We start from the raw sequence: 10834 nt of genomic DNA on the forward strand, positions 1-10834 counted from the left end.
ATTTTGATATGGTTGTGAAAGGAAGCAAGCATTGCGTTTACCTACTCCGCCATCTTGACTGGAGCTCTGCACCTTTTTACTAGCATCCATCTCCACAATGTGTGCTGCTCAGAGACAGAAGGGAGCTCTGAGATCCTCTCATTAATCCTTCAGCTACTTTGCCCTACGCTCACCCTGAGCAGGGCTGTGTTAGGCTCCTGGGGGAGGCGGGGGGCAGGGGTGGTCCAGACACTGCAGGTATTTATAGTTATGATGACAGCCTGTGAAGTAGATGCTAGAATGACCCGTACTGTGCACATAGGGACATTCAGGGGAGGCCCTGAGAGGACGTGTTTGTCAGGGTCACATCACTGATGAGGAGGAGGAGCCAGTTCTGAACCCAGCTCTGGGTCCTCAAAGCCGGGGCCCCGGCTGCACCCAGGCCTCCCTGGGACTGTGGGGTGCTGTGGGGTGGGCTGTGTTGGTGTAAGTATATGGACATGGCGTGGGGGGAGGGAGAGCAGTCACCAGCCCAGAGGGGCCTTGGGGAGCTCCTGTCTGAGGAGGAAGCCCAGGTAGGGGATCCCAGGCAATGCCATCACTTCCTGATCACACAGCCCCACAGAACGTGCCCCCCCCCCCCCGGTGACCAGGCAGCCCCAGCCTGGAGAATCCCGCGCCCAGCTCACTTGGCTGCAGACGCCGGACGTAGTGACATGTTTCCTTCTTGCTCTCGCACACCCCGAGGCAGTGGCCTCAGGAAAGCCCGAAGTTCGAATCCTTTCCCATGTTTTAGACACTGGGTGAGATCTCACCCCAGATGCCTCTGGCCATTTTCCCGGAGGAAACCACAGGTAACACAGGGAGGCCCAAGGCGGTTCAGTCCGGGCCAGGTCACTACTCTGGTCCCGTGTGTGTGTGTGTGTGTGTGTGTGTGTGTGTGTGAGAGAGAGAGAGAGAGAGAGAGAGGGTTCACACGGAAAGGGCAGGCCCTGAGCAGAAGCAGGCTGAGGGGGGCTCAGAAGCCTGGGGGCTGGTCGTGTGCACACCCCAGGTCAAGCCTGGCTGGGTGGATGTGGGGGCAGAGCAGCTCTGCCCAAAGTTCATCCCAAGCCCTCAGGGAAATGTCATGTGCCCGGAATGGAGGTCTGTGCAGATACAAGCCTGTGCCTGACCTGAGAACAGAAGGTCAGGAGGGCAGAAGCAGCCGCGACAACGCCCAGGCAGGGCTCTGATGCCTGCACACAGGCCGCCGGCCACTGTCACTGCAGAGCTCCAGGCAGGACATCAGTGATGAGCTATCAACAGGGACACCCACTCCATGTCCCCGAGCGAGGGGCAGGTGCACCATGCCATCAACAAGGGCCAGTGCAAGCCCTAGGTGAGTTATGTCTTCAAAACCGGGGTCCAAGGAAGGCCACCAGCCCAGACCCCGCCCAGGCCCCTCCCCCGGGTTGCCCCCAGGGTCTGCTTGCAGTTTTTCACTTCAGGCCCAGACCTGGAGCTCAGAGCTCAACTTCTGTTGACTCTACCTGAAGACCTGGATCCCGGGAAGGCAGAGCCTGACGGTGAGCAGGGCCTATGTGGGCTGCCCCTGAGCGCTCAGGGAGGGCTCTGTGCCAGACACACAGGGCGGAGCTCCACAGGCTGGGCCAGGAGCCAAGATGGGACTCCGCCCACCGTCTGGGGGCCTGCACCCAGGGAAGGTGTCCTGGGGTGGGTCCCCGGGCTGTGGCCTCTCTGAAAGGCTCTGTAATGGGTCCTGGGTTTGCAGTGTACCTGGAAAGGCAGGCATGTGATTTTTCTCCTCTCATAGCTGCAGTACCAGCTCAGGAATCTCAGCATGTCCCAGGTGCGGCTCCTGTCCCTCCTGAGGAGCCCAGTGCAAGGCCAGGAGCCAGGGCAGTGACCAGGCACCTCCAGGCACTGAGGAGAGTCTGCAGGCACTATCACCATTAGATGCAGCTGCAAGTCTGGGGTTGGACGGGCATGTGGAGCAAATCCTGGAAGGGACCTGGGGCTGGTGCAAGAGTCCCCAACACGAGGAAGGAACATCGCCAGCACCAGCACTGCTGCCGGCAGAGGGCCTGGAGTTGTCACTGCACCCAGTACCTCGCAAGCTGAACCATCACCTGATTCTGCACCTGCACTGGCTCATGTAGGGGACAGAGGCAGGAGTGGTTTCCAGGCTCTCGGCCTCACGTGGAAAGGTGCTCACTCGGGTAGTAAATGGCCATCAACCGTGATTGGATGGCCATCAGCTGTGGCGAGTTGGCCGTGAGCTGTAACCAGTGAGGCACTGGCCAGTAATATAACTGTCGTGGCTGTGCTAGCAGCAAATGGGGGCTAGCAAGAAGATGGTGGCTGAGCTAGCAGGAGCGGATTGCAGTTAGCACAGCGGGTTGAGCTAGCAAGTGAGGTTGGGTGGCAGAAAGAAGTGGACTACAGGTTGAGGATCGTGTGGCTCCGGCTTCCTGTGCCTCCAACCCAGCCGACAGCGAGAATATAGTGGTATGACTCCCCTATCTATGGCTCCGTGGGTGTTCCTTTTTTGCCTCACCATGTCCTGCATTCTTATGTGGGGAGTGGGAGCTGATGACACCCTGCATGACACTCATGCAGGGGACCTAGAACAGGCACAAGACGCTGCACCCTTTCAGGGCAAGCTGTCACCTGCACAAACATGAATTCCTGCAAGAGACTATAGAGCTGGCAAAAGAAGCAGCAACCTTGCAGGATAAACCGTCCTCTGATTCTGCACCTGCACTGGCTCATGCAGGAAACCTAGAGCTGGCAAAGCAGCAGCAACAATGCAGGGAGAACACGTGATTGTGCACTTGCACGGGCTCCTGAAGGAAACCTGGAGCTGTCGTGAGCCCAGCACCCCTGTAAGGGTGGCTGGCTCTGGAACATCCTTCGCACTGTTTTCTGTATCTCACCTTCAACCCTATCGCCCACCAGAACTTTCAGCCATTCCCTTTTATTGTTTGTGTTTATGGTTTCTTTAATTCTATTTTTCCTCTCTACATCTATATGATATCTTACATATGTTTCAAATTCAAGACAATTAAATGTAACAAACATCATTATACATTGTACATTCATGAGTAGTTAGTACATCCACAGCACCATGCATCCATCGTCACTATCTCGCTGTGAAATATTTCATCGCGCAAATCCCTCACCCCCATTTCTCCTTCCCCCAGCCCCTGGCAGCCCCAGTCTCTTTTCTGTTTCTCTTTCTTTACCTATTCTGGATCTTTCCTCTAAATGGAATCATAGAATACGGTCCCTTTTGTGTCTGCCCATGTATTTTTTGAAGGGACTCATTAATTTTTGTTTCTGTTTTAATTGAAAATAATATTTTTGTTTTTAAAATTGAAACCCCAGATGGATGAAAGATTAGATGAATAAAATGAAACCCCTTTAACTAAATATGCGTGTAATCTTGGGGGAGACACCACTGTTCTACGTGTGACACCAGCATTAGAAGACAGACAGGAAGCGGCTGGCTCTTCCTGTAGCCAAAACAAAGCAAGAAAAATGCAGAAACCTGGAAAACAACCACAAACTGCAAAGCATTTTTTACAATTCAAAGCCAGAAAAAGGTTTAACATCCCTATGGTACAAAAACACCCTCAAAAATCAATGTCTTTAGAATGACTAAGAGCAAAAACATGCAATTCCAACAAGAGGCAGCACCTATGGCCTGTACATGTCAGAGATGCCTGCCCTCCCTGATGGGGACACACAAATGTAAACAGTGAGAGAGCATTGTCACCATCAGACTGGCAGGGTCCTCGTCTGGGGGCGACCAGTCCTGGGGACAAGGTGAGGAAGCACAGGCCCCAGCAGATCCCTGGAGAGAAGTGGGAAAGGCTCCTCTGGGAGGACAGGGCACAGGACCTGTCCCAGGTCCACAGGGGCTCCACTCCCCCGGCAGTGCTCACCCTAGGAGGTGACCCACAGACAGGCTTGCACAATGTTTCAAAGATGTATTTACAAGACATTCCTCACAGCACTGGTTCAAACAGCAGGAAACTGGGAAGAACACTAAGGTCCACGAAGAGGGGCTGGGATGCACCCATCCTGGTCCACAGGGACAAGTGACGTTGAGCAGCCGCTAACGTCAGTGCAGGGTGTCCAGGCGCAGACAGTGTCCTCAGGGTCCTCTGACGTGAGTCACGCTGGACCCACCGTGTGCAGCCGGGATCCCGTGTCTGACACCACATGGATGTGATGGCAACTGACAGACACACACGTATCAACATGAATTCTGTGTGTGAGAGAGAGAATGAGAGCCTTAGGGATACTCACCAAACCACTATGAGGGTCAGCTCTGGGGGTGGGACTTGCAAATCTCTTCTTGTTTAGGTGATGTTGAAATTTTTTCTAATGTATATTACTTTATAATTCTAAAAAGATTTAAATCATATGTTAAAGTTATCCATTTATCACTCATATGCAGAATAAGTACATTATTTACTTTTAAAGGTATTTATTACAAGTACAATCATGATTTATTAGGGTAAAATAGTGAATTCTAAAGGAATTAAGAATTAAGTAAACCACACAGAAGGAGTGCCCCTGCCCCACCCATTCATAACTCACCTGATCAGCCTGGCCCTGCCACCCAGGACAGAGGACGGGGATGGTCTGGACACTCTTGCCTGTTCCCTCTCCCTCCGAGCGTGGAACCCTTCTCTCAGCCGGGAAAGCACATCTAGGGTAGTATCATGGGGACAACCCTGAATGGGCTGCCTCCAGGTAAAGGTCTCAGCTGCAACGGCAGGATCCACTTGAGCTTGTGTGAGCAGAAGCCTTTGTGAAACACTGAGGGGATCAGAGAAGCTGCTAGGAGGTCAGTGCATGAGGCTGGGGGCTTTGGAGATGGAACAAAGTGCCAAACCACATCTAAGCCTCCAGTGGGAGTGACCCCTGCCCTGTGCCAGCTGCCAGCCCACACAGCTGGCACATGCAGCATATAAATGAGATCACATGGTATTTTTCTTTCTCAGTCTGACTTATTTTACTTAGCATAATAGCCTCTAAGTCCATTCATGCTGTCGCAAATAGCAAGATGTCATTTTTTGTGGCTGAGTAATATTCCACTGTATGTATGTACCACATCTTCTTTGTCCACTCACCTACTGATGGGCAGTTGGGCTGCTTGCATATCTTGGCTATTGTAAATAGTGCTGCAGTGAACATCGGGGGGCAGATATCTTTTCAAATTATTGTTTTAAATTTCATTGGATAAATACCCAGAAGTGGATTTGCTGGGTTATAAGGTAATTCTATTTTTAATTTTTTCAGGAACCTCCATACTGTTTTCCATAGTGGCTGCATCAATTTGCAATCCCACCAACAATGCGTGAGGCTCCCTTTTCTCCACATCTTCACCAACACTTGTTTGTTGATTTACTGATGATGGCCATTCTGACAGGTGTGTGAGGGTGGTATCTCATCATGGTTTTTATTTGCATTTCCCTGATTAGTGATGTTGAGCATCTTTTCATATGTCCATTGGCCATCTGAGAAATGTCTATTCAGGTCCTTTGCACATTTTTTAATCAGATTGTTAGGTTTTTTGGTGTTAGGTTTTTTGGTATGAGTTTCTCACATATTTTGGATATTAACCCCTTACTAGATGTATCATTGGTAAATATCTTCTCCCATTCAGGAGGTTGCCTTTTCATTTTGTTGATGGTTTCCTTTGCTGTGCAAAAAAATTTTAATTTGATATAGTTCCATTTGTTTGTCTTTTGTTTCCATTGCCCAGGGAGACTAATCCAAAAAAACACATTGCTAAGATCAATGTCAAAAAGTCTATTGCCTATATTTTCTCCTAGAAGTTTTATGATTTCAAGTCTTCAAGTCTTACATTGAAGTCTTTAATCTAGTTTCTTTTTTCTTTTTTTTTTTTTTTTTTTGCATATGTCTGTCCAGTTTCCCAACACAACTTGTTGAAGAGACTGTCATTTCTCCATTGTATATTCTTGGCTCCTTTGTCACAGATTAATTGACCACATAGGCGTGGGTTGATTTCTGGGCTCTCTATTCTGTTCCATTGATCTATGTGTCTGTTTTTATACCAGTACCATGCTGTTTTGATTACTAAAGCCTTGTAGTATAGTTTGATATCAGGTAGCATGATACCTCCAACTTTGTCCTTCTTTCTCAAGATTGTTTCAGCTATTTGGGGTCTTTTATGGTTCCATGTAAATTTTACGTGTTTGGCAAAGATTGTGCTGAATCTGTAGATTGCTTTGGGTAGTATGGACATTTTAAGGATGTTAATTCTTCCTATCCACGAGCATGGTATATGCTTCCATTTATTTGTAACTTCTTTGGTTTCTTTATTCAATGTCTTGTAATTTTCAGTACATTTATTCAATATCTTTATTCAACGTCTTTATTCAATGTCTTGTAATCCTCAGTTAAATTTATTCCTAGATATTTTTTATGCAACTGTAAATTAGATTGTTTTCTTAATTTCTCTTTCTGATAGTTTGTTACTGGTGTATAAAAATGCAACTAGGGCCGGCCTGGTGGCTCAGGAGGTTGGAGCTCCGTGCTCCTAACTCCGAAGGCTGCTAGTTCGATTCCTACATGGGCCAGTGGGCTCTCAACCACAAGGTTGCCGGTTCAACTCCTCGAGTCCCGCAAGGGATGGTGGGCTTTGCCCCCTGCAACTAAGATTGAACACAGCACCTTGAGCTGAGCTGCCTCTCGGATGGTTCAGTTGGTTGGAGCACAGGCTCTCAACCACAAGGTTGCCAGTTCAATTCCTCGAGTCCCGCAAGGGATGGTGGGCAGCGCCCCCTGCAACTAAGATTGAGCACGGCACCTTGAGCTGAGCTGCCTCTGAGCTCCCGGATGGCTCAGTTGGTTGGAGCGTGTCCTCTCAACCACAAGGTTGCCAGTTCGACTCCCGCAAGGGATGGTGGGCTGTGCCCCCTGCAACTAGCAACGGCAACTGGACCTGGAGCTGAGCTGTGCCCTCCATAACTAAGACTGAAAGGACAACAACTTGACTTGGAAAAAAAAAGTCCTGGAAGTACACACGGTTCCCCAATAAAGTCCTGTTCCCCTTCCCCAATAAAAAAAAAAAGAAAGAAATCTTTAAAAACAAAAAAATTTTTTTTTAATGCAACTAATTTCTGAATATTACTTTTGTATTCTGCCACTTTACTGAATTCATTTATTAGTTGAAACAGCTTTTTGGTGGACTCTTTAGGGTTCTCTATATACAGTATCATGTCATCTGCAAATAATGATAGTTTTTCTTCTTTCCAATTCGGATGCTTTTATTTCTTTTTCTTATTTGATTGCTGTGGCTAGGGCTTCCAATACTCCTTAAAAGCCTAATTCATGTCTTCAACAGTGGCCACTCCCTCATTTTATTGGCCATGGGTCACTCCTTCTCCCACTCAGCCTCCTGCTCTGGGGGCAGAAGGTCATCCTGTTCCAAGCTGGTCCAGGGCCATCAGTCTTTAGCTCCTTCTCCTCCTCCAGGTTGTCAGTCACAGACTACTTCTCTTCGTCCGCCTCCTCCTCCCACTTGATCTCGCTGGCACCCAAGGTGGCGCCCTACCACCCGAGTCCACTGTAGGAGTCAGGTGGCCAAGAGAGGTCAGGAAGAACCGCATGGTTGTGCAGGAGGCTGCAGCTGTTTGAGAGGCTATCCTCTGAGTGGTTGCCTCCAACCAGTGGAAAGACCAGGGCTGCAAAGCTGGAAGCCCATGTTGGTCGGACGAGGGGGAGGGCAGCAGGTCCTGCACATGGCCCACAGTTCCCAGCGCCAAGCCTGCAGAGTACGTGGATGGCCTCTCTAGGTGGTCCTCTGTCCGGGTGGGTTGAGTCTCAGGAGTAAGGTGTGTGCACCACAGGGAGCTGAAAGAAGATACATGGAGCCAAAGGCAAAGTAGACATACTTTATTCAGGCTATGGGGCACAATCAGCCCCATCGCTGGATACAGTCAGCTGCCCACCACGTGAAACAGCCAGACACCTTTATACTATACAGAGACAAAGGTGGCGTACAACCAGGGTGCTTACATAAGAGTATATCTTTAAGATGGACGGCGCCTGCACTGTGTTCCATCGTGTGGGACTGGCAGGTCGCCGGGTCAGGGCCAGCAGCTGGTCGGGGAGGGAGCCTGACCACGGCTATTTTCCCTATATGCTCCATCATGTTCAGGCTGTGGAGACCCCATCATAGCTGGGTCATAAGGCACCGGGGCTCCTGCTCAGGGCCATTGTGACATCCCAGCCAGGACCTGTGAGGAACTCATGGCTATAATGGGGCTGGATGAGAAGTTATTGCTTGAGTGATCTAGGAAATAGATCGAGGCCAGCATCTTTCCAAGGGCGTCTCCAGAACTGCCAACAGTGGTCCCTCAGGAGCTCAGGACGTTGTCAGCCCACTGACGGGGGAGTGTGGCTGGAAATAGTAAGGCAACAACCATAGGTGGCTGTGAGGGCCAAAGAGGTGGCCATGACCGGGAGCCCACCGTTCACCTCCATGCTATGCAGCTGGTAGCCAATGCACAAGTGCTGGCGCAGGTCGCCAAACCCGCCGCCACTGCTGCTGCCCACAGAGTTGCACGCCTGACGGGAGGGGCAAGGGAACAAGCCCCAGCCCGGCATGGGTCCGAAGCCCGCCTAACCTGGGGGCTCCAGAGCTCAGCTGAGGAGTGCAGACTGCCATCGGCCATGTAGAAAGGGGCCGTGTAGTCGCTGCTGGGGGTTCTTGGTGGACAGGTAGGGAGCAGTGTCCCTGCTATAGTCATCACCTGAGTTGAGTGGGTCCAGCAAGGACGGGAGACCCAGCCGTACCTTCCGGACCTTCTTGGGCTGTGTGACCAATGCTGCTCTCCGCGGCTCTCCGCCAAGCATGATCGGGATACGAGTCATACTGGGACTCGCCCTTGACACCCGAGGGGGAGAGCAGCCCTGGGCTGCTGAGGGCCAGTCCGCTGGGCAGGAAGCCAGCCTGAGTCAAGCCACCAACACTTGCATCTCTGCCAAAGGCTGTGAAGGCACTCTGCTCCCTGCCCTTACCTCCGAGCCTGGGTCCCAAGAAGTAGATGAAGAGAAGCTACCGTGGGACTCACTGTAGGTCCAGCTGGAGTCGAAGGAGGAGCTGTTCTGGTCACCAGTGCCCAAGGAGCAGTAGCTGGGTCGGTCCTCCAGACCTGAGCCTCCAAACTGGGTGTGAGCCAGGGAGATGGGCCCGCCCTTTTCATTGGCCACAGGCAGCGGGAACATCACGCTGAAGCCCGGGAGGTCACTGAGCTCCCTGGCTGTGTCCACAAGCTCCATGCTCTGCCATGGGTTCATTCTCCAGCTGCAATCTTGGGCTCAGGAGCCAGGGTGGGTACCTCAGGCCTGGAGATAGCCCTGCTCAGCCTGCCCACCCGCAGCACACTTTGTCCACGCATAAACACTGCGACCCACAGACCTCCTTCCACCGGCCCCAGGGGCAGGTGTAAGCTGGTTGGGCACATGATCGCCCCCTTTCCCCTCCTTTCCCCGCCAGGCAGGGCCCAAGCACAACTCCCTCCTCCCGCCAAGGCTGCAGGCGCCTAATAGGTGGGCTGAGTTAGGCCTCTCAGGGGTTGGAGGTGGAGGGGCATTGCTGCCTTATCTTCCTCCACCTTATGTCTTGATTGGAGCATTGAGTCCATTTGTGTTTAAAGCAATTATGGACAGGTATGTAGTCACTGCCAGTTTCTTAATTGTTCTCTGATTGTTTCTGTAGTTCTTCTCTGTTCCTTTCTTCTTCTCTTGTTCTCTTCTCTTGTATGTTGGTTACTTCCTATAATGTTGTGTTTGGATTCCTTTCCCTTTATTTCTTGTATATCTCTTGTAGATTTTTGGTTTGTGGGTACTATGTGCTTCATGTACACCAACCTATGTTTACGTCTATCTTCAGTTGATGGTTGGTTAAGTTCCAACACATTCTAAAATCACTACCATTTTTACTCACCCTCTCCAAATTTATGTTTTTGTCATTATTTTTACTTCTTTTGTGTGTGTTTGTGGGTATCCCTTAATTTACTGTAGCAATTACACATTATCTTCCTACTTTTGCCTTTTAACCTTAGTACTAGCTTTAATGTTGGTTGATCCGGTGCTTTTATTATGTGTTTGTGTTTGTCTTTGTCAGTGCAAATTTTTTTTCTTTGCTAAATTTCCTTATTCATATTTTTATCTTTTTTTTTTTTCTGAAAGAAGTCCCTTTAACATTTCTTGCAATACTGGTTTAGTGGTAATTAACTCCCTTAGATTTATCTTGTCTGGAAAACTCTTTATCTCTCCTTTCATTCTAAATGACAGCCTTGCTGGATAGAGTAGTGTTGGTTGTAGGTCCTTGTCTTTTATCACTGAATATTTCGTGCCACTCCCTTCTGGTCTGCAACGTTTCTGTTGAGAAATCAGCTGACACTTTTATGGGGGCTCCCTTGTACATAACTGCTTTTCTCTTGCTGCTTTAAGATTCTCTCTTTGTCTTTAACCTTTGGCATTTTAATTATGATGTGTCTTGGTGTGGGCCTCTTTGGGGTCATCCTTTTTGGGATTCTTTGCACTTCCTGGGCTTGCATGTCTATTTCCTTCACCAGGTTAGGGAAGTTTTCAGTCATTTCTTCAAATAGGTTTTCAATCCCTTGCTCTCTCTCTTCTCCTCCCAGTACCCCTATGATGCAAATGTTGGCACTCTTGATATTGTCCAAGAGGCCCCTTAAAATACCTTAATTTTTTTTAATTCTTCTTTTGCTGTTCCCCCAGTTGGGTGTTTTCTGCTATCTTGTGCTCCAGATCGCTGACTCGATCCTCTGCTTCATTTAAT

General features: G+C 49.7%; 1 pseudogene; it reads right to left on the reverse strand.

Moving 5' to 3' along the window:
* Nucleotides 1–8667: 8667 nt before the first annotated feature.
* On the reverse strand, nucleotides 8668–9324 carry LOC117017026 (transcription factor E2-alpha-like; annotated as a pseudogene).
* Nucleotides 9325–10834: the final 1510 nt, after the last annotated feature.

Source organism: Rhinolophus ferrumequinum, chromosome 24 (assembly GCF_004115265.2).
Source record: "Rhinolophus ferrumequinum isolate MPI-CBG mRhiFer1 chromosome 24, mRhiFer1_v1.p, whole genome shotgun sequence".
NCBI classification, from domain to species: domain Eukaryota; kingdom Metazoa; phylum Chordata; class Mammalia; order Chiroptera; family Rhinolophidae; genus Rhinolophus; species Rhinolophus ferrumequinum.